This window comes from Papaver somniferum, chromosome 10 (genome assembly GCF_003573695.1).
Source record: "Papaver somniferum cultivar HN1 chromosome 10, ASM357369v1, whole genome shotgun sequence".
Classification (NCBI taxonomy): Eukaryota; Viridiplantae; Streptophyta; class Magnoliopsida; order Ranunculales; family Papaveraceae; genus Papaver; species Papaver somniferum.
In genome coordinates this window covers 116,328,420-116,353,151 of record NC_039367.1, presented here as the reverse complement: position 1 = coordinate 116,353,151, position 24,732 = coordinate 116,328,420, and the positions used below count along the sequence as shown (strand labels likewise).

The window sequence follows — 24,732 nt, the reverse complement described above, 5'->3', positions numbered from 1 at the left end:
TCCCTTATAGGAAGGGAATCATCGGGGAATCAACAACTAGCCTAGACAAGTGGTCTGCTACTACATTTTCGGCACCCTTTTTGTCTCTAATGTCTGGAGAAAACTCTTGCAACAAAAGTATCCACCTAATCAATCTAGGTTTCGTATCCTTCTTAGACAAAAGATATTTCAAAGCAGCATGATCAGTATATATGACGATCTTAGAACCTAAGAGATAGGGTCTAAACTTGTCTAAGGCAAACACAATGGCTAACAGTTCCTTCTCGGTAGTGGTATAGTTCAACTGGGCATCATTCAGAGTTTTGCTAGCATAGTAAATCACATGAAGTAATTTGTTTTCTCGCTGACCTAGCACAACACCAATAGCATAATCTGAAGCATCACACATGATCTCAAAGGGTAAGTTCCAGTTGGGTGCCTGGACTAGGGGGGCGGTAGTGAGTAAAGTCTTAAGCTTCTCAAAAGCCTCTAAACAAGCATCATCAAAGACAAACTTAACATCTTTTGCAAGCAAGTTGCAAAGAGGTCTAGAAATCAAGCTAAAATCCTTAATGAATCGACGATAAAAACCTGCATGCCCTAAGAATGACCTAATATCTCTTACGGTTTTTGGGACCTGTAAAGTCTTGATAAGGTCAACTTTGGCTTTATCTACCTCTATACCCTTAGAAGATACGATATGCCCTAAGACAATTCCTGATCGAACCATGAAATGACATTTCTCCCAATTAAGCACTAGATTCTTTTCCTTACACCTAGTCAACACTAATGACAAATGATGCAAGCACTCATCGAAAGACGAACCAAACACTGAAAAATCATCCATAAAGACCTCTAAAAACTTTTCTACCATATCGGAAAATATGCTCATCATGCAACGCTGAAAAGTCGCAGGGGCGTTACATAGCCCGAAAGGCATGCGTCTATACGCAAAGGTACCAAAGGGACAAGTAAAAGTAGTTTTTTCTTGGTCTGGGGCAATAACGATCTGATTGTAGCCTGAGTAGCCATCTAGAAAACAGTAATGACTATGTCCAGCTAATCTCTCTAGCATTTGGTCGATAAAGGGAAGGGGAAAGTGGTCCTTCCTAGTGACCTTGTTCAATTTCCTATAGTCAATACAAACACGCCAACCCGTGGTCACTCGGGTCGGGATTAACTCATTGTTATCATTCTGGACTACAGTAATACCGGATTTCTTGGGAACAACCTGAACGGGGCTGACCCACTTACTGTCTGAAATGGGGTAGATAATGCCTGCATCTAACAGCTTAAGAACCTCGGTTCGAACTACTTCTTTCATATTAGGGTTTAGTCTTCGTTGCATCTCCCTAGAAGGTTTGGTATCTTCCTCTAAATAGATCTGATGCATACAAACAGTAGGACTTATACCCTTAATTCTGCTATGGTCCACCCTAAAGCTTCCTTGTTGTTTTGAAGGACGGTCACTAGCCTACTTTCCTGATCACTATCCAAGTCGGAAGCAACAATCACAGGTAAAGTTCAGACGGGCCTAAAAACACATACTTCAGGGTATCTGGCAATGGTTTTAGGTCCAACTTAGGAGGCTCTTCTAACGAAGGAACTAGGGTAGACTTAGAAACTGGTAGTGGTTCGAACTTAGGTTTCCATCCGTTACTAGTGTCTAACAAAGGGGTTGAATCTAACAAAGCATTCACCTCATTAATCACATTATCATCATCGAAATCAATCCCAAAGTGAGCTAGGCATTTCTCTAACGGATCTTCTAACAAAGTGTTTGGTAATGACTCCTCGACTAATGTTCCTATCATGTTTACCTCTTCTATGCTCGAGTCATCTAGTTCAGAGGGTACTTACTAATATGAAAGACGTTCAGCTCAATAGTCATATTACCAAAAGACAAGTTCATAATACCAGTTCGACAATTAATGATCGCATTGGATGTTGCTAAAAATGGGCGACCTAAAATCACTGGTATCTGGTTCTCTGGGTCAGGGACAGGTTGGGTATCTAGGATAACAAAATCCACTGGATAAATAAACTTGTCGACCTCAATAAGAACATCCTCGATCACACCACGAGGAATTTTAACGGACCTATCAGCTAACTGAAGTGTCATCTGGGTAGGTTTCATATCACCAAGTCCTAGCTTAAGGTACACATGGTATGGAAGTAAATTCACACTGGCTCCTAAGTCAAGCAAAGCTTTCTCAACACGGTATTTACCTATTGTGCAAGAAATGGTAGGGGACCCTGGGTCTTTATACTTAGGAGTAGTGGTATTCTGAATAATGGAACTCACGTGACTAGCTAGGAAGGCTTTCTTTTGGACACTAAGCTTACGCTTTCGTGTACACAAGTCCTTAAGAAACTTGGCATAAGCGGGAATCTGCTTAATCGCATCCAACAATGGTAGGTTGATAGTTACCTCCTTAAAAACCTCAAATATATCATTAAAGTTGGACTCCCTCTTAGTTGGAACTAGCAGCTGGGGGAACGGGGCTCTGGGAACAAAGTCGGGCACAACAGGACCCTTATTGGTCTCTATAGAGACTCTATCAGTCTCCTCATTTTCTGGCTCAGAAGGGTGAACTACAACATGTTCACTTTCAGGCATGGTGACCTTATTGTCAACTTTCTTCCCACTCCTAAGGGTTGTAACAGAATTCACATGATTGTACGATTTCTCTCCTTTTGGATTAGGATCAGTATGACTAGGGAACCTTCCATCTTCTCTCTCAGTGAGAAACTTAGCTATTTGGCCAACTTGAAGTTCTAATTTAGCAAGAGACTGGGAACTATTCTTAAAATTCTGCTTGGTTTCCTCTTGAAAATTAACCTGGCTCTTTATTAACATTTCCTGGCTTTGTGATAGCATATCCCGTCTCTTTTTTAATATACTAAGAGATTCCTCTAAGCTAGTCATTTTATTCTCAGAAGGGGTTCTGGAACTGGGTTGACCTGAAGAGTTCTTAGCATAACCAAAACCTGGGTGAGGACACTGGGATAGGAGATCAATGAATCTCTCTAAAAACCTATAAAGAGACTCTCCCTCTTGTTGCACACTAGCACTAATTTTCTGCCTAACAGCTGCAGTTTTATGCTTAGGGTAGAATTTCATATAGAAAGCAGCAACAAGTTCCTGCCATGTTTCAATGGACTCAGGTGGTAGGTTGTTTAGCCAGGTCTTGGCTTTATCTCTCAAGGAAAAGGGAAACATCTTAAGTTTCAAAACTTCATCTGTGAGGTCATTCTAACTGTCCCACAGATTTCCTCAAAGTCCCTAATATGAAAATAAGGGTTCTCATCATCTTTTCCTAAGAATATAGGGATCATCTGAAGAATACTAGGTTTTATCTCGAAATTAGCCGTATTGGCCGGCAATTTAATGCACGAAGCTCGGTTGGTCCTAGTTGGGAACATGTAATCTTTCAAAGTTGTCATCGCTGGCACAGCTGAAGTACTAGGGGTACTTTCCTCACAAAGCGACAGATTCTCAAAACTGAAGTTTCCAAAAACGGGGCTCTCAAAAGAAGAGTCTTCGAGCTCCCCGCCTTCACAAGAAGAACTACTAGGTTTATCACTAATCAAACGACCTAGAGTGTTTCTTTTCCAAGCCCGCTCTCGAATAACCTCGGGCATACACTAGAAAAACAAAAGAAAAAGAAAAATCCTAAAAGGAAGGGAAGTTCTATGCAAACACAAACAAGGCTGACTCCACCACAACAAACCTACTGATTTCTAGCAAACAAAAAGCATGATGGCTCCACTTAGATTGTTTCTAGACCTTCTTCTAATCCTTCGAATGGGAATTCGTTACAATTTGAGAAAACCCCTCTGTAATCAATCCGAGTCAAAGTAAGTTGAATAGAGGCGAGGGAAGCTGCGTAGAGCTTTGATACCCAAGGCCTCACCGCATTCCAAGGCGGCGCAATCACGCATTCAACTCACAGAAACCATCATGAACTTCGAAGTATGCTCAAAAGAGTAACCAATATTTTTCGAACGACTTTCCTATTAAGATCGTTACTGATGAGTGCTAAAAAGTGCATATTTCTATATATTTTTCTTTGCATTTAACTCATCTTTTGTGCATTAATTCTACATTTTATCCCATATTCTGTATTTTCATTGTTTTCAAGAATAAATATTTTTATTAATTAATTTTGCATTTTTAGGTTGTAAATAAAGTTTGGATGAATTGCGGAGCGAAAAGAGCAGAAAAGTAGTGAAAAGTCGGGAGGAATTACGCAAGGAAGCCGCGAGGAATGTTGTGCACAAGACCAAAAGTCTAGAAATGGGCTTAACAAGGAAGAATTGTTCTTAAAGAAGATATGGGCTTGGCATACCCAAGGTCCAAAAACCCTTACCCAAACCCATTTCCAATATCCATACCCGTCTCCTTCGCCAGCCGTCAGATTGGATCACATCTGAATCCAATGGTCGCAACATCGCCAGTACATCAAAGTTTGATGTTCCTGTCTAACACTTTAGCACCTAACTCCATCTCAGACCGTCAGTTTTTATGTATCTCAGATCCAACGATCGCTCCACTCCCATTTCCTTCTCGCCGTTGGATAATTCTCTCATCTTTTCATCCATCGTCTTTCACCATATGATCATCAAAATACGATGGGTCCGCTCAATACTCTAGAACCCTAACCTATTTACCCTAAATCAAACATCCCCTAAGAGAAACTCTATCGAGTTCTCTTCCTTCTTCTTCCCCTCTTCTTCACAGCGACCATCACCACCACCATGATACCCTCTAGCTCCTTCTCTCTCAACCCTTTTATCTTTTCAAAAACAGTGAACCTAGAAACTAGGTTTGAGAGAAACGGAGTTAGTGAAATCAAACCACCAATTACGGAAGAGGAGAAGCAATAGAAGAATGGGTCGAGACCATTGATTGATTTCAGAGATTAGGTAAAGGTCAATTTCGGATTTTTTGTGTAACCCTAAATTTTATATTTTTGGGATTTTTGGATATTTGGTTTGCATGTATAAATAGGGTTCTTGGGTGTTGTTTTTGGGCATGCCTGGGCTAGCCAATGCTTCACCCAAGAGGACTGGAATAGCCAGTGCCTCAAGGGTTAGTTCTTAATTTAAATTATTTTGTAAATTTCAATTGTATTTGTCCCATCCATGCTCTGATCTTGTTGTGCTTGAACTGTCTAGGATTGAATATCCTTTTAGGTTGTTAAAACACTAAGCAAGCTTCTCTACGGGTAGTTGCAGTGTGAGAGCCCCAACTACTACTAGGATTAGATTCATCTTAGTGTTCTTAGTAATCTTTCTAGACCAACCCTTAGATGAACAGCCGGCTTTGAACCGCAACTGTCATCTAGTTATTCAGAGAGCCTAGAAGCTGACTGATAACTAACAAGGGACAAGAACATAGTTGGAGGACTTAGCTTAGGAAAATGGTGGATTCAAGATCCTAGTCCCTTCTATACTTAACTGTCTTTGTTTCTTTATCGCTGCCTGTGTTACTGCCTTGGTTTCTTTGCCACTATCACTCTTTGTCACTCATTGTCACTGTCACCACCTTTGCTTCTTACTCACTGTCATCACTTAGCTTAGCTAGAATAGCCTATAAAACTTCAACTTACACACCCTAGTCCCTGTGGAAATGACCCTGCCTTGCACACTCACTACAACACACCCTGTGCACTTGCAGGTATAACATGTAGGCCTTTCTGTCTCTCCTTATCCTTTTCTCTTGTTTCTTATACATTCCCTGGCCTACCAAGTTTTTGGCGCCGTTGCCGGGGACTGGTGCTGTGTAGTTGAGAAAAAAAATAAAATAATTGTGCTCTTGCTTTTCTGTTTTCAAACTTAGCTGTAACCTTAGTTGTAACCTTAACTTAGTATAACTGTTTTAGCTCTTTTAGTGTTTTCAGCTGCAACTTTAACTTGGCCTTAGTGTCTCTAACTTATCCTTAGTGTCTCTAACTTAATCTTAGTGTCTTTAGCTGCATCTTTAACTTAGCTGTAAGCATATTGCATCATTGCATCACTGCATCTGCATTCCATTCACTGTATCTGCATCATTCATTGCATCTGCATCCCCATCTGCATCTGTAGCTGCATATTATCTGTCAAGCATCTTGGCCTTGCCAACTACAGCTGCAAATTGTACTACTTTATGTAGTTTTCCTTTTTTTCCCTGCCTTTTCTGTGTACTGATCACACACAATGAGTGTCAGGTAGTTGGTGCTGCTGCTGTTTGTCTTCTGTTGTTGTGGAGTTGCTGCTGCTGGTGCTGAGCCTCTGGTGCTCTTGCTGTTGTTGCTGCAGCTGTGCTGCTACTCTTTCTTCTTCTTCCCGTTGCTGCTACACTGAACTACTTGCTGCTGGTGCTACTTGCTCCTGTGTTGTGGCTGAACTGATGCTGCTGCTGCTATCAACTCCTGCTTTTGCTACAACCAGCCTCTGGTGCTGCTGCTGTTTTCTGTGTTGCTGCTGCTGCTGTCTTGCTGCCTCCTACTGATGCTGCTTCTTCTTCTTCTTGCTGTTGCTGATGAGCCTCTGGTGCTCTTGCGGAAGTTGTTGTTGCTGCGAACCAAACCCAACTGGGCTGTGCAACTGCAATTACTGAGCAGCTGGGCTGGGCTAACTAGTAAGCCTAAACCCATCAGTAAACCCAATTTTTGGGCTTGTAATTTTAATACTGAATGCTGGGCTTGTAGTTTAGCTAAACTGTGGGCCTGTATTTAAGCTGAACTGTGGGCTTATTTTGTTTCTGAACTGTGGGTTTCAACCCTGAAATTTGAATTTATGAACTCTAGGCTTGACCCAAATTAAAATTGGAAAAACAATTTTTAAGCCCAACTGGGCCTCGAATTTTGGCTATTCTGTTAGCCCAAAACCAAACTGAAACTGAACTTCTGGGCTCCTGAACCCAAACAGTTGGACCTCTTCTTTTTCAAAACCTTTTGCTGGGCTCAATTCAAACTAATTCGTTGGGCTTCACTTCACACAAGTTGTGGGCTGTGCATTCTTCCACCAATGTGGGCTTGCTCCCGATTTTAAAACCAAATTTTTCTTTTCAGAACCCATTAAAAACCAAATGTTTTTCTCCCATAAAAACCAAAGTTTTCCAAATGTTTCCCTAAAAACCAAAATTTTTCTTTTTCCCATCAAAACCAAATGTCTCCCGACAAAATCAAATTTTTCCCAAAAAGTCCAATCCCTTTAAAAACCAAATTTTCTTGTATAGAATCTAGTAGATAGTTTCTTAGTTAAATCTTTTGTTTCTTTTGTACATATTTTGCTAATCCAATGTGACTCTTAACTGAAATATGTTGGGTTTTGCCTTGAATAATGGAGTTCAAAACTTGCTTTCGCCAATATCCGGTAATCTCTTTCCTTTTTCTACACTTAGCATCGTTCTCATGGTATGTGTTATAATCATGTTTATCTTTTGAAACATTGAGGACAATGTTTAGTTTAGGTTTTGGGGTGAAAAGTAGATACTTTGATAACATGCTATAATCGAAAAACAGAACTCTTTCTTTTTGAAAAAAAAAAGAATGACAAAAATGAAAAAATCAAAATAAAAATTAAAAAATTGAAAAAAAAAACATAAAAATGGAGCTCATTTACCTTGAAATGTTGACTCTTGTGCATGTATGTAAACATAAGGATTCTTAGTCTAGATATTTAGGCACCCCTGATTCTAGCACAATTCACATAGTGATAAGAAACTTGCACGCGCACGATCTACCAATACATGTATAGCCTCATCCTTGAGGTGTTCTATCGGAAGTCACGATTGCCATTCACTTTAGAATACTGAACGAAACTTGACTAGCTTGTTCTTTGGTTGGTTGGGATAGAAGGTGGAGGTTACATTAAGAAAGACAACCATCGAATTTAAATGGGTGCATCAAAAAGGGCTACCTCTTGCTAAGAGTCATGTAATTTTTTGTTTCCTTTTGTATATGTATCAAAAGTGTTACCATGTTAAAAAAAAAAAAACAACGATGTGATATATTCAAAAAAAAAAATCAAAAAAAAAAAATAAAAAAAAAATCAAGTATTTATCAATTCCATCCTCTCTTGTTCCAAAAATAAAAGAGAGTAGTCAATGTAAATAAGAGTCATGTAAAGAGTCATCTTTTGTGTTTTTGTGTTATAAGCAAGGAAGGGTGTATGCTTGATGTACAACGCGAGTAATTGTGAAATACCTCCAACTCATTCACAATTCTCGTAAAGTCCGGACAGCTAGCTAGATTTCGACCTCGGTTCTTAGCCTGAGAAACTATCTCTTGGTGATTAGTAGTCATAACATCCGATCTTTCTTTACACATGTGTAGATACACTTTACACTCTTATCACATGTCTTTATTTGTTATCAGTGCTAGGATTGTGCCTTTGGTAGCTAGATTGACATCTCCATTTTGCTGTGAGCTTCTACTATCTTGCACATGTCACATTTCATGGAATCTGAGCTTATATTTTGTCCTAGAACTTTGTAGGTACGTTCTAAGCAAACCTTCACGAGACTTCAACTCGTCCACTAGGGACACTTAGTGGTTTAAAAGGCTTATTGCATTCGCTAAATGCAATCGAGAGACCAGCGACAGTGGTATAGTTAGGATTTCCTTAGTTTTGTTTTACTTGAGGACAAGTAAAATTCAGGTTTGGGGGTATTTGATGAGTGCTAAAAAGTGAATATTTCTATATATTCTTCTTGGCATTTAACTCATCTTTTGTGCATTAATTCTACATTTTATCCCATATTCTGTATTTTCGTTGTTTTCAAGAATAAATATTTTTATTAATTAATTTTGCATTTTTAGGTTGTAAATAAAGTTTGGATGAATTGCGGAGCGAAAAGAGCAGAAAAGTAGTGAAAAGTCGGGAGGAATTACGCAAGGAAGCCGCGAGGAATGTTGTGCACAAGACCAAAAGGCTAGAAATGGGCTTAACAAGGAAGAATTGTTCTTAAAGAAGATATGGGCTTGGAATACCCAAGGTCCAAAACCCTTACCCGAACCCATTTCCAATATCCATACCCGTATCCTTCGCCAGCCGTCAGATTGGATCACATCTGAATCCAATGGTCGCAGCATCGCCAGTACATCAAAGTTTGATGTTCCTGTCTAACACTTTAGCACCTAACTCCATCTCAGACCGTCAGTTTTGATGTATCTCAGATCCAACGGTCGCTCCACTCTCATTTCCTTCTCGCCGTTGGATAATTCTCTCATCTTTTCATCCATCGTCTTTCACCATCTGACCATCAAAATACGATGGGTCCGCTCAATACTCTAGAACCCTAACCTATTTACCCTAAATCAAACATCCCCTAAGAGAAACTCTATCGAGTTCTCTTCCTTCTTCTTCCCCTCTTCTTCACAGCGACCATCACCACCACCATGATACCCTCTATCTCCTTCTCTCTCAACCATTTTATCTTTTCAAAAACAGTGAACCTAGAAACTAGGTTTGAGAGAAACGAAGTTAGTGAAATCAAACCACCAATTACGGAAGAGGAGAAGCAATAGAAGAATGGGTCGAGACCATTGATTGATTTCAAAGATTAGGTAAAGGTCAATTTCGGATTTTTTGTTTACCCCAAAAATTTTATATTTTGGGGATTTTTGGATATTTGGTTTGCATGTATAAATAGGGTTCTTGGGTGTTGTTTTTTGGCATGCCTGGGCTAGCCAATGCTTCACCCAAGAGGACTGGAATAGCCAGTGCCTCAAGGGTTAGTTCTTAATTTAAATTATTTTGTAAATTTCAATTGTATTTGTCCCATCCATGCTCTGATCTTGTTGTGCTTGAACTGTCTAGGATTGAATATCCTTTTAGGTTGTTAAAACACTAAGCAAGCTTCTCTACGGGTAGTTGCAGTGTGAGAGCCCCAACTACTACTAGGATTAGATTCATCTTAGTGTTCTTAGTAATCTTTCTAGACCAACCCTTAGATGAACAGCCGGCTTTGAACCGCAACTGTCATCTAGTTATTCAGAGAGCCTAGAAGCTGACTGATAACTAACAAGGGACAAGAACATAGTTGGAGGACTTAGCTTAGGAAAAGGGTGGATTCAAGATCCTAGTCCCTTCTATACTTCACTGTCTTTGTTTCTTTATCACTGCCTGTGTTACTGCCTTGGTTTCTTTGCCACTATCACTCTTTGTCACTCACTGTCACTGTCACCACCTTTGCTTCTTACTCACTGTCATCACTTAGATTAGCTAGAATAGCCTATAAAACTTCAACTTACACACCCTAGTCCCTGTGGAAATGACCATGCCTTGCACACTCACTACAACAGACCCTGTGCACTTGCAGGTATAACATGTAGGCCTTTCTGTCTCTCCTTATCCTTTGCTCTTGTTTCTTATACATTCCCTGGACTACCAGTTACCCTATAGGTCTCGTTCTATTCCAAATTTTAGGTTTAGGTTCGCGTTTGGTTTTGTTTTCCTAAGGCGGGCAAGAAGAGAATGGTGATGAAATCCGAACCTTTATCTTGTATGGCCAGTCCTTGCCCTTTACTAGGAAATTAAAGCAGCCGTTTTCAAGTCCTCAACATATATGCAAACGAAGGAATACAGTAACTCGCTGACAGGGATTCGCGAGTGTTTTGACAAACTTACCTCCCGTTCCAGACGGGGGATGAACCGCTGAAGTCGACTCGGGCCACAACTCCAATGTCGTGTACGAACCCGAGGGGCTGAGGTGATATCGTAATCACCGTCCTTCTCTGCAAACAGTTTAATATTTAATATTACCCTTCCGTAGGGTTTAAAAATAAAAGAATGTCCAAATGTCCAAGTCCAAAGTCCAAAAGAAAAGGAAAGTCTAAAAAAATAAAATAAATAAATAAAATGTCTCTCTTTTTTTTTCTTTTTTTTTTCTACGAAAAACAAAAAAAAAAAATTCTTATTTCGCTCCTTTCGCTTTGTCTTTTACTCCAAGTCTTTAAGTATTCACCAAAGCTTTGGTAAAATTTTCTTTCGCTCCAAATTCCAAAATCTGTAAGGAAAAGACAAAAACCCAAAAACGTAAAGAAGAACAAATAAAATAAAAACAAATAAAAACCTAAAAAATCTAAAAACTCCAGCATAAAGACAAGCCCGCGTTGGCGGCGCCAAAAATTGATGTGACTCAATAATGTTGTAGTGATAAGGTTCGTTGAGGCTTGTGAAAGCAATGGATTTTTAGACTTATAAAACTTAAAAGTAAAGAAAACTTATTACAAAATTGAATTCAAGATATGAGAAAATAACCAAGACACTGATTCCACTATTACACATGAATTAATGATGGTAAATAATCCAAACTCTAATTATCTTTTAAGTCCTTTATATCTTAACTCACTAATAATCAAGCAAATTCTCAAACATCAATTGTATCCCTTAAGCATAGATTATCTAAACAAAGCATAACCTATCTAATTGAATCACAACTGGTTAGGAAAATTACGCAAACAATTTAAAACTATGCAAAAGCAGTGATTGAGTGAATTATAATTAAATATTAGTGAAAATAAAATAGTTACCAATTATTCATGCGTAAATAGCTTCCTCATTGCCTTGGTTGTAAGAGAATTAGCCACTCATCATGTTGGAAACACGCTAAAAAATCATTATTATTGCTCAAAGGGTGTTTACAAATGATGAAAATGGAGAAATAATTCAAAACCGGGTTTTGTAACAATTATATTTGTTACAAACCAAAAAAAAGACGATACAGAGGATGTGTTACTGTTACTGTTGCTCTAAGACCCACGACTCTGTGTCGCAAACGCTGGCAAATAAGTCTGCCTCTGATGTATGACCCACGGCTGTAAGTCGTTGTTACTGTTGGAAAACGACGGTCTTGGATGGTCCGTTCTTCGTGTTCTTCAATGGCAGCAGCAGCAGGTCTCTCTGCAACTTGGTGTTTCGACTCTATGGTGCCCTATTTCTCTCCCAAACTCTCCATCGCTTCTCTGCTACCCCAGGATGATATTTATACTCAACAGGCGAAGAAAATCCTGCATAATAACTCACAGTAATCTCTCTTTATTCGGCAGTGAAGGTAATATTCTCGGAATATTTTCTTTCCAGAAATCCTTCCCCTACACGTCTGCTGCTGTTGAATCTACCTTATTTACCTCTTACACGCTCCAAATTGTTGCTCGAGTCAACAAAACATGCTAAGAAATCGTTCAAACTCATGCAATCCCGTGAAATAACTCTCCCATGCACGGACTGCCCTGTTTTCTTCCACACGATTATCTAGCCAAATTTGATTCAAAAGAACACCCATACCAGCTTTCTATTGTCATATCACGTCTACCCATGAAGTTTCAGCGATTGAGTTAACCTCTAACCCTTCCAAATTCCGATCGAAAAATCCACAGTTTGAGAATGAAAATTTCCCGCCAAAACAAATTTAAACGAAGAAGAAAGGGTTGTCCCTTATCCAACAGCTGGGGTGTGAATAGCAAAGAAGGTGCCCCTTAGTAATTGAGGTACCCCTTAACCAACAGTGAGAGTCCGAATAACACGTGTCCTCCAAGGGTGCTCCGGGAACTTTTCGAGCCGAAATTTCCAAAAATATTTATTTCCAAAAAATACCTACAAACACACAAAACACCATAATAAGGACGAAAATGAGTACTAACAATATGAACCATTGAGGACAAATTAGACACATAAATGCATCTATCACTTCATTAAAGTAAACTTTCTAAAGAAGTTAATAGTACTTTCATTACCTTAGTTGCTAAATCAGAAAATCCTACCTTAATTTCTGATTTCAGCTGTTTGATCTGTTAATTATTCAAGGTTTGGATGGTCTTGTAGCAAAGTGGGGTAGCCGAAGTTCAAGATTGGCCTCTAGAATTGTCAGTGGATCTTCTTCAACGATAAGTCTCTAGCTAAGAAGAGATGGGATTTGCTTGACAGAGTTAACCGTCAGCTGTTTGATCTGTTAATCTTTCAAGGTTTGGATGGTTCTTCTTGGGTGTCAATTGTATATTGGACCAGTGTTTATAATTGGGCCGGCCGAGCGAAGCGAGGGAGGACCTTTATATGACCATTTTTTTTTGTAAAATGTAAGTGATCAATTGACACAAAAAGATTGGAAATGGTTAGGGCCTAAAAATCAAAAATGTCCCTCCCTTTTAGTCTAGTTACAACTCCTTGTGTATCCTATCTTTTCAGGGGTATAATTGGAAAACAAACTTTAATATAACATATCTAAAAATCCATGCCTTGGAATTTTACAAATTTTATCTCATTGGAAAGGTTATAAAAAACTCTAAGCAACAAGTACAAACAACGATATCAAATTTAGATTTTAAAGAAAAATTCGGAGATATTTTTTATTTTAGGCACAATTTTAGAAAATTAAATGTATATCCATTATGCAAACCACCACAAAGGATACGTAATACTTTATATAGCAAAATTTTGGTCTATTCATCAACTAATTTTCCGTTGCAACTAATAAAACGATCGGAAAAAATGATACTTTCGCTCCGTTTCAGAAAAAACGATACTTTTTCCGAAACGGGGAGAAAGTATCACTTTTTTCAAAACGGGAATAAAATATCACTTTTTCCGAAACGGGACGAAAGTATCACTTTTTTTGAAACGGGATGAAAGTATAGCTTTTCTTAAACGGGACGAAAGTAGTCGCAGACGAACCCCATCTTCAGATTCTTCTTCGATCGGCCCTCCCACCGTGGCTAACGGTCGTACTAGTTAATATAATGCCTAGTCTGACATTTGTATTGCTTGTAATCTTTTTGAGCATTATGTTGGTTCGCCAAGATGGTTTGGATTGGATCTGAACAGAGATTCATAAATAAATGATTTCTCTGGTCTTCAAATGAGTATATATGGATATAAGTTTGTTCTGGTTGAATCTATGCATGGTTCCTGTGCTAGTATGTAAGTTTTTTGATCTTCTTCTAATGGAACACCTTAAAAGTAAGATTTTGATTTCTAATGGAACACCTAATTAAATAGGCTTAAACATGACGAGATGATTAATAGTCATCGCAACAAAGTTTGGTGAAGAGTTTACCACAGAGGGAGAGGAACGAGGGACTCGGCAGCAAGGGAGGAGATGTAGTGTGAAATGTGAACAGAAATCAGACGAATTAGGAAATCAAAAGAGGCCGATCGCGTTACCGAACTTGAGAGCCTTAGTTGTTAAAAAGAGGATCTTACCGTGGACAGTCTTTTTGTGAGTTTTCCTTCCCCCCTAATCGAACACAACCCAATTCTAATTTGGTTGGTGGAACGGTTCTCCAAGTTTTAGCGTCTCCACTTCTTGGAACTCATTTCGAGAACCTCAGCTCAAAAGTCGGTTTGGGCTGGTATGGAGGTGTCAATGGGGAGTTGAAGATGCTTTCTAGTGTATTACCGAAGAAAGCTATGCTACGTATATCCAACTCCAAAATACATTCCATTCACGCTCATCGTCTACCATTTGGTCTTTGCGAATGCCTTCTTTGGAAGAGTTTAAGAATACAACACGGCAAGTTTTCAACGGATTAATTGTTTCGCCAGCTTAGTTTCAACATTAAAACTTCAAACTTTGATCTCGCACAAGGTAATTAAAAGCAATATAACTCTTCAGACCACTTGTAGACAAATGAGAATAACATAACTTAGACGGCAATGCTACATACTACAGTAGTTTATCTTACAGCATCCACATGGCACCAAGTGTTTGGTTATAACTTTAGCTTGACCCGACGAGAAACCGTAAATAGTACACGGCATTTACCCTGTGAGATCATGATCATGTAGCAGTGCCCGATCATATGTAAGCTAGCTGTAACAACAGCTGTAGCCTTAGGCAATACAACAATCAAGCATATTTTTTATGAATCTTAGGCATTGCTCCACATTTGAAAGCAAGCAGTAATCTTGTGAAATTTACAGACAGACAAATAAGCTACCAAAAATGATTACAGTAAAGAACAAATTCCGTGTATAAAAACTATGCAAGTACAGGAAACACGGTAATGCAACTAGGATAGGAAACATGGTCATGCAATCAGTACAGGAACGACTGTCAAAGTTGAAGAATAAACCTTATTAACTAACCAGTAAAAATAAGGTGGGTCGAAAAGAACTACGAAGCAAGCAAAAACTACTATGAGCATGCCTTCAAGCTTGTGGTCTTCATAATTCATTTTGATCTTCTTATTTGGATTTGTCAAATTACTCGCTTGGGGAGCTACTGGAGAAGGAATTGACCACAGGATTAGTATACAAGTATCTGGAACAGATTAATCATCTTAGGCGTCTTCGAAACATGTTGGCCACTAATACCTTCGGAAACATAAGATAAAACCCGTGTAAGTGAAAATGGATAGCAACATTTGCAAATAGTTAAATTGGCTGCTTGAGAACTGAAAAGAAGACAGAGCATTACCACATTTCATTTAGTTTTAAAATCACAAGTTTTCATTCTCGTGTTGGAAGCCCTCTGTGGTAAAAATAACAAGGAATATGTAATGACTACTAATGAGCAAAGTACACGGCAACAGGATCTAAAGGCAATCTAGCTTCCTATTTCTAAACATTCTAATCACTCACTTTACTTGTTATGCTTTTACAATAAAAGCCAAATAGGCAGTCTGTTAAGAAATTTTGTTACAATAACATATTCAGTCTATATATAGTATCAATAACTGACCCTTTTAGTTGTTGCATTCAACCCAGTGGTCGGTTAATTGTATTACTATAACCTAAAGTTCCCCGGGTATATGATGAACTTGTATATTGTAAGCCAGAGTTCCCAATGGCTATTCTTCATAAGCCATGGCCTCCTGGCAACAACATTTGTGTTTTCGCTGTTGGTTTTTTTATGGTTTAGCATCAAATTTTTGCCGTTTTTTTATTTGCATAGTTAATGTCTGTCTTGATTATGTGAAGTCGGAATAGTAGTAATCAGCATTACAGTGTGTTTGTGGCTGATTTGTTCTCTAATGACTAGCTTAAGGTTAAAGCTAACTAGGAGCTGTCCCATCATGATGGAAAGGTTGGGGAGACGTGTGGCAAGCATGATAAGAACTCTCTTCCAGCCTCATATAACCTACAGTAAATCTGTTTTATCAATCAATCTAGTATGAGGAAATAGAACTAGAAGTCCAAGTAAAAAACAGAACTAGTTATTTTCCTTCTTTTCTTCATAATGATGCTTATGTTCCTAAAGTGTGTACGATCTGTTGTGATGTGTATGATAGCCATACTATGTATGACGCAGCTGTTAAGCATGTTAATAGTAGGAGAAATATGATTCAGCATGAAGTATATTCCAGAGCTTATATTCGACACGCTACGCAGAATTATAATGTAGTGAGTGACAACTCCATGTTCCCGATATTTCTTTGGTAAAATCATGAAATTCTGACATGTATTTTTATATTAATTGAAACATGCATCACATACCAAGCACAATATCTTCAATTTTCAGAACCAAAATAACTTGTTCATTTTGGCCGATAGGATCAAGCAACCATCTCTGTTCGTCAATAGAGCCCTGCAAAGAACACAGGATCAGCAACTTGACAATATGGAAAACATACACAAGACAAGACACAAGAAGGAAGTCCATACTTTTAACAAAACCCACAGTATTCAGCTAGTTCAGTGTTTTCCAAACTCCCTGGTAGACTCGAGCTCCACACGTTTTCTAATCTGGGATCCGTCTTGTGCAGTACGCTGATCATCCTGAAAAACACTAGTATCTCCAGTCTTGTTTGTGACTGTACACCCCCAACAGCTCCTGCCCTTTGAGGACTTGCAAGTCACTGCCTTGCAAAAGTTAGTACAAACTCTTGGATAAAGCCCGGCAGATATTCACCCACTTTATGGATTTCCTTCATATTCCTTGGATACATTGTATCTAGATCCAAAACCTGCAAGTTAACCTCGTCACAAACATAGAAGTACTCAACCAATCGCCAAATAATCAAAGATGATACTAGACACAATCTCACAGTTAAGATAGAAACGTCAGTGTAATACTAAAATTTGCCATCATCAAGGGAACACAACCATCCCACTCACATAAGGTTTAATGATTCCCTCGTTAAAAAGAGAATAATATACATAATTTTCGGCAGTATATGTACACAGACCAAAAACATTACAATCATTTCCCGTATTCACTACAGTCTTCAAAGGATGAAGCATAAAACTTCATTTTCTTCATCCTCATACGCTCATAAAACGATTTATTCTTATCATAAGCTTCTATGGCATTATCAGTAACAGAGAGCTCTAATTTTAATAGCAAGCAGATAATGTTATCCTACATTTTTAAAGAGGTATACGACTTATTTTCGGCTTTGCGGTCTTTCTTCAGTGAATGAATATAAACTGCGAACATAAATTCAATAGAAAAGGGTGATGTATAAATATAGCTGGTGCAGAAATCAGCTAAAAGAAGCATGGTGGTACCTATCTCCAGATCTTTAGATTAGAGCTCCTCTATCTCCAACTCCTATTAGAGGGGAACTCAAACGTGAAGATTGAACGAGAAGCGGAAAGAAAGCTCGCCAACACATTCGAGTAGATTGCTAAAAATCTGTTGTAGCTTAGTTGAAGAAATATGGTGACTGTAGAACTGCTTTAAATTGAAGTCTCCGCGCCACTGGTAAAGGAGGAAATTCCAATTTGGGAAATGACCCCTGGAAGTTCTCCAGTAAATTTTCTAATATAGGTTGCTCATAGAGTTCAACAAATTTTTCACGGAGTATCCTGTTCATTTCATCGACATCACATGCATGCGTCCAAAATGAATCGTGAACTCCTGCAAAGTTTAATCCAGCTTTCTTGCAAGCAAGTGCAGTCATCATCATATGAGACCCGTCAAGGGAGTGGACGAAATTCGGTGGAAAAGCTGTTCTCTGCCTCTTGAGCATGACCTTGTCAGTTTCTCTTCTCAATGTCAACTTTTGAAGGGAGGTTTTAATATTATGCCTTCCTAATTTGCGGTAAGGCTGAACAACAGGAAGTCCGAGAGGAGTGGTCCATCGCACCGCATGATTTTCAGAGGCAATGACACTCGCACAATCACTAAGCCAGCTCATGATACTACGTGCAGCCTCAAACATTTCCCCTAAAGCAGTTAAGGTGACCTTTGCTGCATAACAAGCTAGCTGAAACTGCTCATTATCATCACCATCTGGATCACGCTCCTTTAACCTCTTCTTAATCTGATCACGGGCACCTATGTAAGTAACACCATACACTGATGTCATCACAGTCTGCTTCACCAATTTCCTGTTCACCCAATCCTTTTCGATTAACATTTTCGCACGGAACACATTTGGATCAGCAGCTGGATCTTTCTGGGAATCTTCCTGCATAATCTCACGAACTCTATCAGCAATGCCCGAGTAAACATCTGCTGGTTTTTCTCCAGCAACCAAATTTACTGCAGCTGCTCCCAGTTTATCTCTCCCGAGAGCAGCATAGTGTTGTAAGCCATTGCAAGAACCATCCTGGTGTATAGGAATATGTGAGATAGTAGTTTCTGGTGAAGAGCTTCTCAATGCTTCTGAGAGATTCATGCAAACTGCCAAACATTGGAATGGATCCTCTGCCCCCAACCACCACTGGTTACCCTCAAGCGGTTTATCTGCGGAATCAAATATATTATCCAAGTTGCTCTTTGTAAAAGCTATTCGACCATCATAAGATCTTTTATCGACACCACCAGTGGCAAACAAATTTGCCAGATGTATTTTCAACCACCGCAAGCCTGAATTTCCAAGAGGGCGTCCCTCCGCAAATTCAAGGATACCCCGGCATAAGTCTGAGCCAAGATGGTTTAGATATGGGTGCATGGGATAGGCACGACCTCGGAAGTCAAGGTTGTGCGGATAGTAGAAACCATCCTCAGCACTCATTTTGTGCGCTACAGCAAGTTTGAGTTCCAAATCGCACCGGTGAGCATGTCTCTCATTATTCTCTTTCTTAGCATTTTTAATTTTCCATTTCCAGTTCCTGAGTTCCGCTTCATCCTCTGTCTCTGGTTTTTCTGGTAAAACAACATCAGCACGATCAACTAAACCAGCATATTTGCCTCCACTGGCCCATACTCTGTCTACTATTTCAAGTAACTTCTTGTTAACCCGCCATTTTGTATTCCCAAGGGTATTCAGAGCGTCAAATACTCGTTGAATCTGCTTCACTGGTGTATTCTTAACTTCCAAACGCTGCTGCTTTGATCCATGTGTACGCATCACATAAGATGGCAAAAACAAATGTGCCCCTTTGTCATACCTGATCCAACTCTCTGGTGGCACCAACATCGGCATATAAGGAATCACCATGTGCTTTGCTGTTTTTTCCAGCCCTTGGAAAATCAGTGGGTCACACTCAATTACTCCAAATTTTCTGCTGAGATTCAGTGAATCTATCTTTATAGTTTTCATAGAATGTTTAAATGCTGGTCGAATATCAGGCGGACCATCTGATAACTGATCAACAGGTGGTTGTATATAAGCTGATTGGATCAACAATTCAATCAAACGGCTTCCAACCTTAGCATGAGCCTCCTGTCCCCATGGCTTTATCTCATCTTCTTCCTGTCCCTTGATTATGTGCCTCACTTGTTGTAACTTTTTCTTTTTCATCAAAGTCTTTACTGTTTTCCTCAAGCGTGCTTGTTTGATGGCCTCGGGATCAGGTTCATCACCTTCTTTGATTTACCCTTAGCTTCACCGGGTTTCTTTCTAGTTTTTTCCAAGTAATTGTGTATCCTAACCTCCTGTTCAATGGCTTCACCAATCTGACAAGCAGCTTGAACCACCTTAGCAGTACCATGATCATCACTTGACATAAAAAATCCCATCATCTTATGCATCGTAACAACAGCCATCATTTCAGCCGGCAACTGATCAAAATATGGCGCATAATTAGCCTTAGTCCCTTGCCTACAAAGCTCTTGATCAGCAGCAATACAATTGCGCAACGGCTCAAACCAACCAAGAAACAATGACTTCATGTAAGGCAAATTGGGAGCCAATTTCTGTTCACACATATCTTCAAGTAGCTCTTTGTACTCCTTGGCCGCTTGTTCCCATGCCTCCGTTTCAATCTTTATTTGTCTCCTCTTAAGCAACTCATATTCTGCATTTCCAACTCCAGGAACAATTTTCGGTTCCTTTTCTTGCTCATGTTGAAATTCTCCCTGATTTGCATCCATTACAGAAATATCTTCTTCAGTATCAGTCGTACATATAGCCTCAGCAACACTAGCATAACCCTTAGGATGGCTCAAATTCCCAGAAAAACTAACTGAAGTATCACCAAGACATCGATAATAAAAATTTCTAACAACATTAACCTCCCCATTCTGATGAAATGGATTTAATTCTAAAGGCTTTAAATTTACCTTACAGATTGAATCTTCCCAGCATTTCATAAGTTTTCTCGAAGAAACTGCTCGTTTTGCAATGTTCCGCCACATACTGATGGATTCTTTGAGAAATTGATGGTTGCTAATAGCAAAGTAATCAAATTGTTTGAGATTTGTGGAATAAGTAAGAATTATTATACGGTTGTACCTGTAACTGGAGATTCAAGACTTGCGCAATTCACTAGAAATTCCTTTGTGTTTCATCGAAGAAGAAGAAAAAGCATATAGCTCGAAACATAGAACCTAGTTGCTTAAACCCTAGACGTTGATTAAAACATAAGATGAGCGATCAGCTGAAAAATCTAAAACCCTAGAAGAAAGCTGCACACGAGGGGTCAGCTCGAAACATTTAGTCCGATTTTGTGCACTGTTTAACTAGTCTGCGCGTGACCTTTCGATCCGCACCACTGATTTAGTTTTGGTACTTGTATAATAATAAACGAGATACTAAACGGGATGGTAACGGGGCTTTCCGTTAAGGAATCAACCAATCAAATAAGCATGTCAAATAGGATGTTAATGTGGCCATCCGTTACCGAGCTTTGAATATCGACAATTACAACTAAGGCTATTTTGATGCACTTCTAACATGTAGGAAATACCATATAGTCATAGGAATAATATATTAGAGAGAGTCTAGTCCAGTGGACCCAGTCAACTGTCTGTTTGGTTCTTTTTGAAAATATAAATTATAGTTTGGTCCTAGAAATTATAGTTTGGTCCTAGGGTGACGTCATGGATGATGCAATTGTCACCTTGTAGTGGCAAAAATATCCTACAAGGACCATATATATACAAAAAAGGAGTAAAAGATATCTTATTTTCAGTTTTTCTTTCTCTCTCCTCTATATTTCAGTTTTTTTTTCTCTCCATTTTTTTCTTTTTTCTTTTCTGCTGCTGTTTATGTTGCAGACAATGAATCTTGATTTGAAGATTTGATCGACTGTTGTTTGAAGACGACGAAGATGATAAAAACTTTCTCGAGATCTGCTGTTGTTGAAGACGGTGATTGTTGTTGTTGAAGACGAAGATGAAAAACGATGAATATGATAAAGACGACGAAGAAGATGATGAACGACGGAGTTTTAGGGTTTTTTCTTCTCTGCTGGTGTTGATGCTGTTGATGATGATGTTGAAGTCGATGAAGATGATGAAGTTTTGTGTTCTTTTTGTGCGTCTGTTGTTTGTTGCTGCTGTTAAGATGATGAATACGATGTTGTTGTTGTTTGAAGATGAAGATTTATGTGTTTTGTTGCTGCTGCTGCTTAAGATGAAATCGATGAAGATGATGAAGAAGATGAAGATTTGTGTGTTTAGGTTTTTATATGGAGTTCATTTCTGGAATGAACTCTGTTTTTTTAGATTCTTATATGAAGTTCATTTCTGGAATGAACTCTGTTTTTTTAGGTTCTTATATGGAGTTCATTTCTGGAATGAACTCTGTTTTTTTAGGTTTTTTATATGGAGTTCATTTCTGGAATGAACTCTGTTTTTTTTAGGTTTTTTATATGGAGTTCATTTCTGGAATGAACTCTGTTTTTTTAGGTTTTTATATGGAGTTCATTTCTGGGATGAACTCTGTTTTTTTCATGATTTATAAAGGGGGATACCAGTCCTACTAAGTGCTGATACCATTTCATCGATCCAACGGCCAGGATCGGTGGGATCTTTTTATCCTATATGAAACGGTATCATCACTTAGTAGAACTGGTATCCCCTTTATAAATCATGGTTTTTTTAGGTTTTTTATATGGAGTTCATTTCTGGAATGAACTCTGTTTTTTTAGGTTTTTATATGGAGTTCATTTCTGGAATGAACTCTGTTTTTTTAGGTTTTTTATATGGAATTCATTTCTGGAATGATTTTAGGTTTTTATATGGAGTTCATTTCTGGAATGAACTCTGTTTTTTTAGGTTTTTATATGGAGTTCATTTCTGGAATGAACTCTGGTTTATATGTTTTCTGAAAAAAATAAGTAGAAATTAACAGGAGTTCATTTTGACGAATGAACTACTACAAGAAAATAAGTAAAAATTAACACGGAAGGATACTTTTGTCTGTTTTATATTTTTAAATAATTATGGACCAAACAGTAAAGGCATTTTCCCAAAGGACTAAACAGACATGGGCCCACCTAAAACAGGACCAAACGATATTTTTCCCTTATAACATTTTATACGATAAAAACCAAAATCATCATACTTGGGGCATATAAAAAATCACTAATCCACGACCACCATATTCCTAAAAGTAACATAAAGGTCCCAATTCGACGTCTAATAATTCTGTCATCTAAATGAGAAAGAGGTAATTTTCATAGGTGGTTGGCTTTGGTCAACATGTGTCTGTGTTATTTCTCTTCTGATCTTGATTTTGGGGGATCTGATGATTGGTATTGTTAAATTTTGTTTCTTTCTCCGGATTTGGTTGTTTCCACGTTATTGTTCATTCTTATGCTTTTGTTTTTCATAGTCTCTGATATTTCGAAATCTAGTATTGAAGGAAATCATATGTCTTCTTAGGATATTGGGAAGAGGTTTGGTGCTGGTTCTGGTGATGGATCTGATGGGTTTTTGAAGGTTGTTGTTTCTGAGATGATATATGATAGGTTTGTTTCTAATTCTTTTGCTGGTAGTCTTGATTAGTCAGATCTTTTTGCTTCTAAGAGAGTCGAGAATCGGGAAGAAGTTCCTCAGGGATGTCATGTGACTAATGTGGTGAATGAAGAAAGGGTGATTGCTGCGGGTGATGATCATTTTCAAGAGAATATTAAGAGGTGTGAAGAGCTTGTAGTTGGTTTATTTGTGGGTGGAAAGCTTCCCTTTATGATGGTAAATGTAAAGAAGATTGTTTTTGAATCTTGGAAGTTGAAAAGAGAGATGTAAATGACTACTCCTGGAGATTTTGTGTTTTTCTTTGGATTTGATTGTGATGAGGATATAATTCATGCTACAAAACATGGTATTTCCACATAGCTAATCAATTGTTTTTGGATAGGGATTAGGCTCATTTACTGGAGGGAGATTGTTGAGTTGAAGACTGTTCCATCTTGGATGAACTTTCATAACGTTTTAATCCATATATGGAACCCCAAAGGACTAGGTACGAGTGCTAGCTATATTCGTAAACCTACTATGATGGATAAATAGATTATCAGTAGCTTTCATATGAGTTAGCAAGAATTTGTGTCGAGGTTGATCCTACTTATGTTTTTCCATCCATTGTTCCAATTATTTTTGATGGAAAAATAATTGAAATTCTGGTAGATTATCCTTGGAAGCCGCCTAGATGTACTTTTTGCAGTACTTTTGGTCATTCTTTGGAGAAATGTTTTAAAAAGCCTAAAACTCCAGCTGTGGAGCAAGGGGAATATTAGAATGTGAAGCAATCTGTGGAAACAAAGGAAATCTGGGATATGAGTAAATTAAAATGAGCAGAGTTGGTAGTTCTAATAAAGAAAATGACGATTTTATCATATTCGATGTAGAGGAGGTTTATTTGGGAGTCCCTATAATGGTGAGAAATAATTCTGCTGGTATGGGTAGTGGTTGGAGGACTAAGCTCACTGTTGCTAAGGAGAAAGTATCTGCCAAATGAGGTAATTCTAAATTTATTAAGATTCCTGCTGTGAAATCAAATAAATTTGTTATGTATGTTCGAAGGAAATGAGTCCTAGGAGATTGAGGATGTTGTTGGAAGGGTATGAGTCTCACAAGACTCATGAAGACGTAACTAGTAGTCAGCAGGGAATTCGAGCAAATCTACTACTTTAATATAAACTAGAGCTAATTCTTTTGTTGGAGAGGATAATATGTATACACATGGTATTAGATCAAACTTTACTCATAATACTGCTAGTATAATGATGTTATTTTTGCTATGGTGAGAGAAAAGGATTCGATTATCGGACTTGTGAAAGTTGATTTTAGATTTAATTTCTTTTACAAAATAATAAAAATTCAAATGAAAGTGATAACAAGATATTAAAAGCAACCAAGACACTAGATTCCACTGTTACACATGATTGAATGATGCAACAAATATTTCAAAATCCTACTTATTTTCTAAGTTCTTTTATTTCTTAATTCACAAATAATCAGGCATATTCTCAAATATTAATTGTATTCTCTAAGCATAAATTATCAATGGATTAAACAAAGTATAACCTATCGAATTGAATGACCAGAAATTAAGAAAATTATGCAAACAATTTAAAACTTCGAAAAGAAGTGATTGAGTGAATTATAAATTAAAACTAGAGAAAATAAAATAATTACCCATCAATCATGCGTAATAGCTTCCTCCATTGCCTTGGTTACACAAGAATTAGCTCATCATAGTAGAA

The 24,732-nt window shown here is 38.2% G+C and overlaps 1 long non-coding RNA gene and 1 pseudogene across 1 annotated transcript; both read right to left on the bottom strand.

The window, feature by feature from the left end:
* Nucleotides 1-14,807: 14,807 nt before the first annotated feature.
* On the bottom strand, nt 14,808-16,691 carry LOC113318694. The gene is made up of 3 exons (XR_003344767.1): nt 16,573-16,691; nt 16,405-16,495; nt 14,808-15,282 (listed from the first exon to the last, which is right to left on the bottom strand). It is a non-coding gene; the product is annotated as an uncharacterized LOC113318694 (long non-coding RNA).
* Nucleotides 16,692-16,696: 5 nt separating this feature from the next.
* LOC113318693 lies at nt 16,697-20,766 on the bottom strand (annotated as a pseudogene).
* Between the last annotated feature and the right edge of the window lie 3,966 nt (nt 20,767-24,732).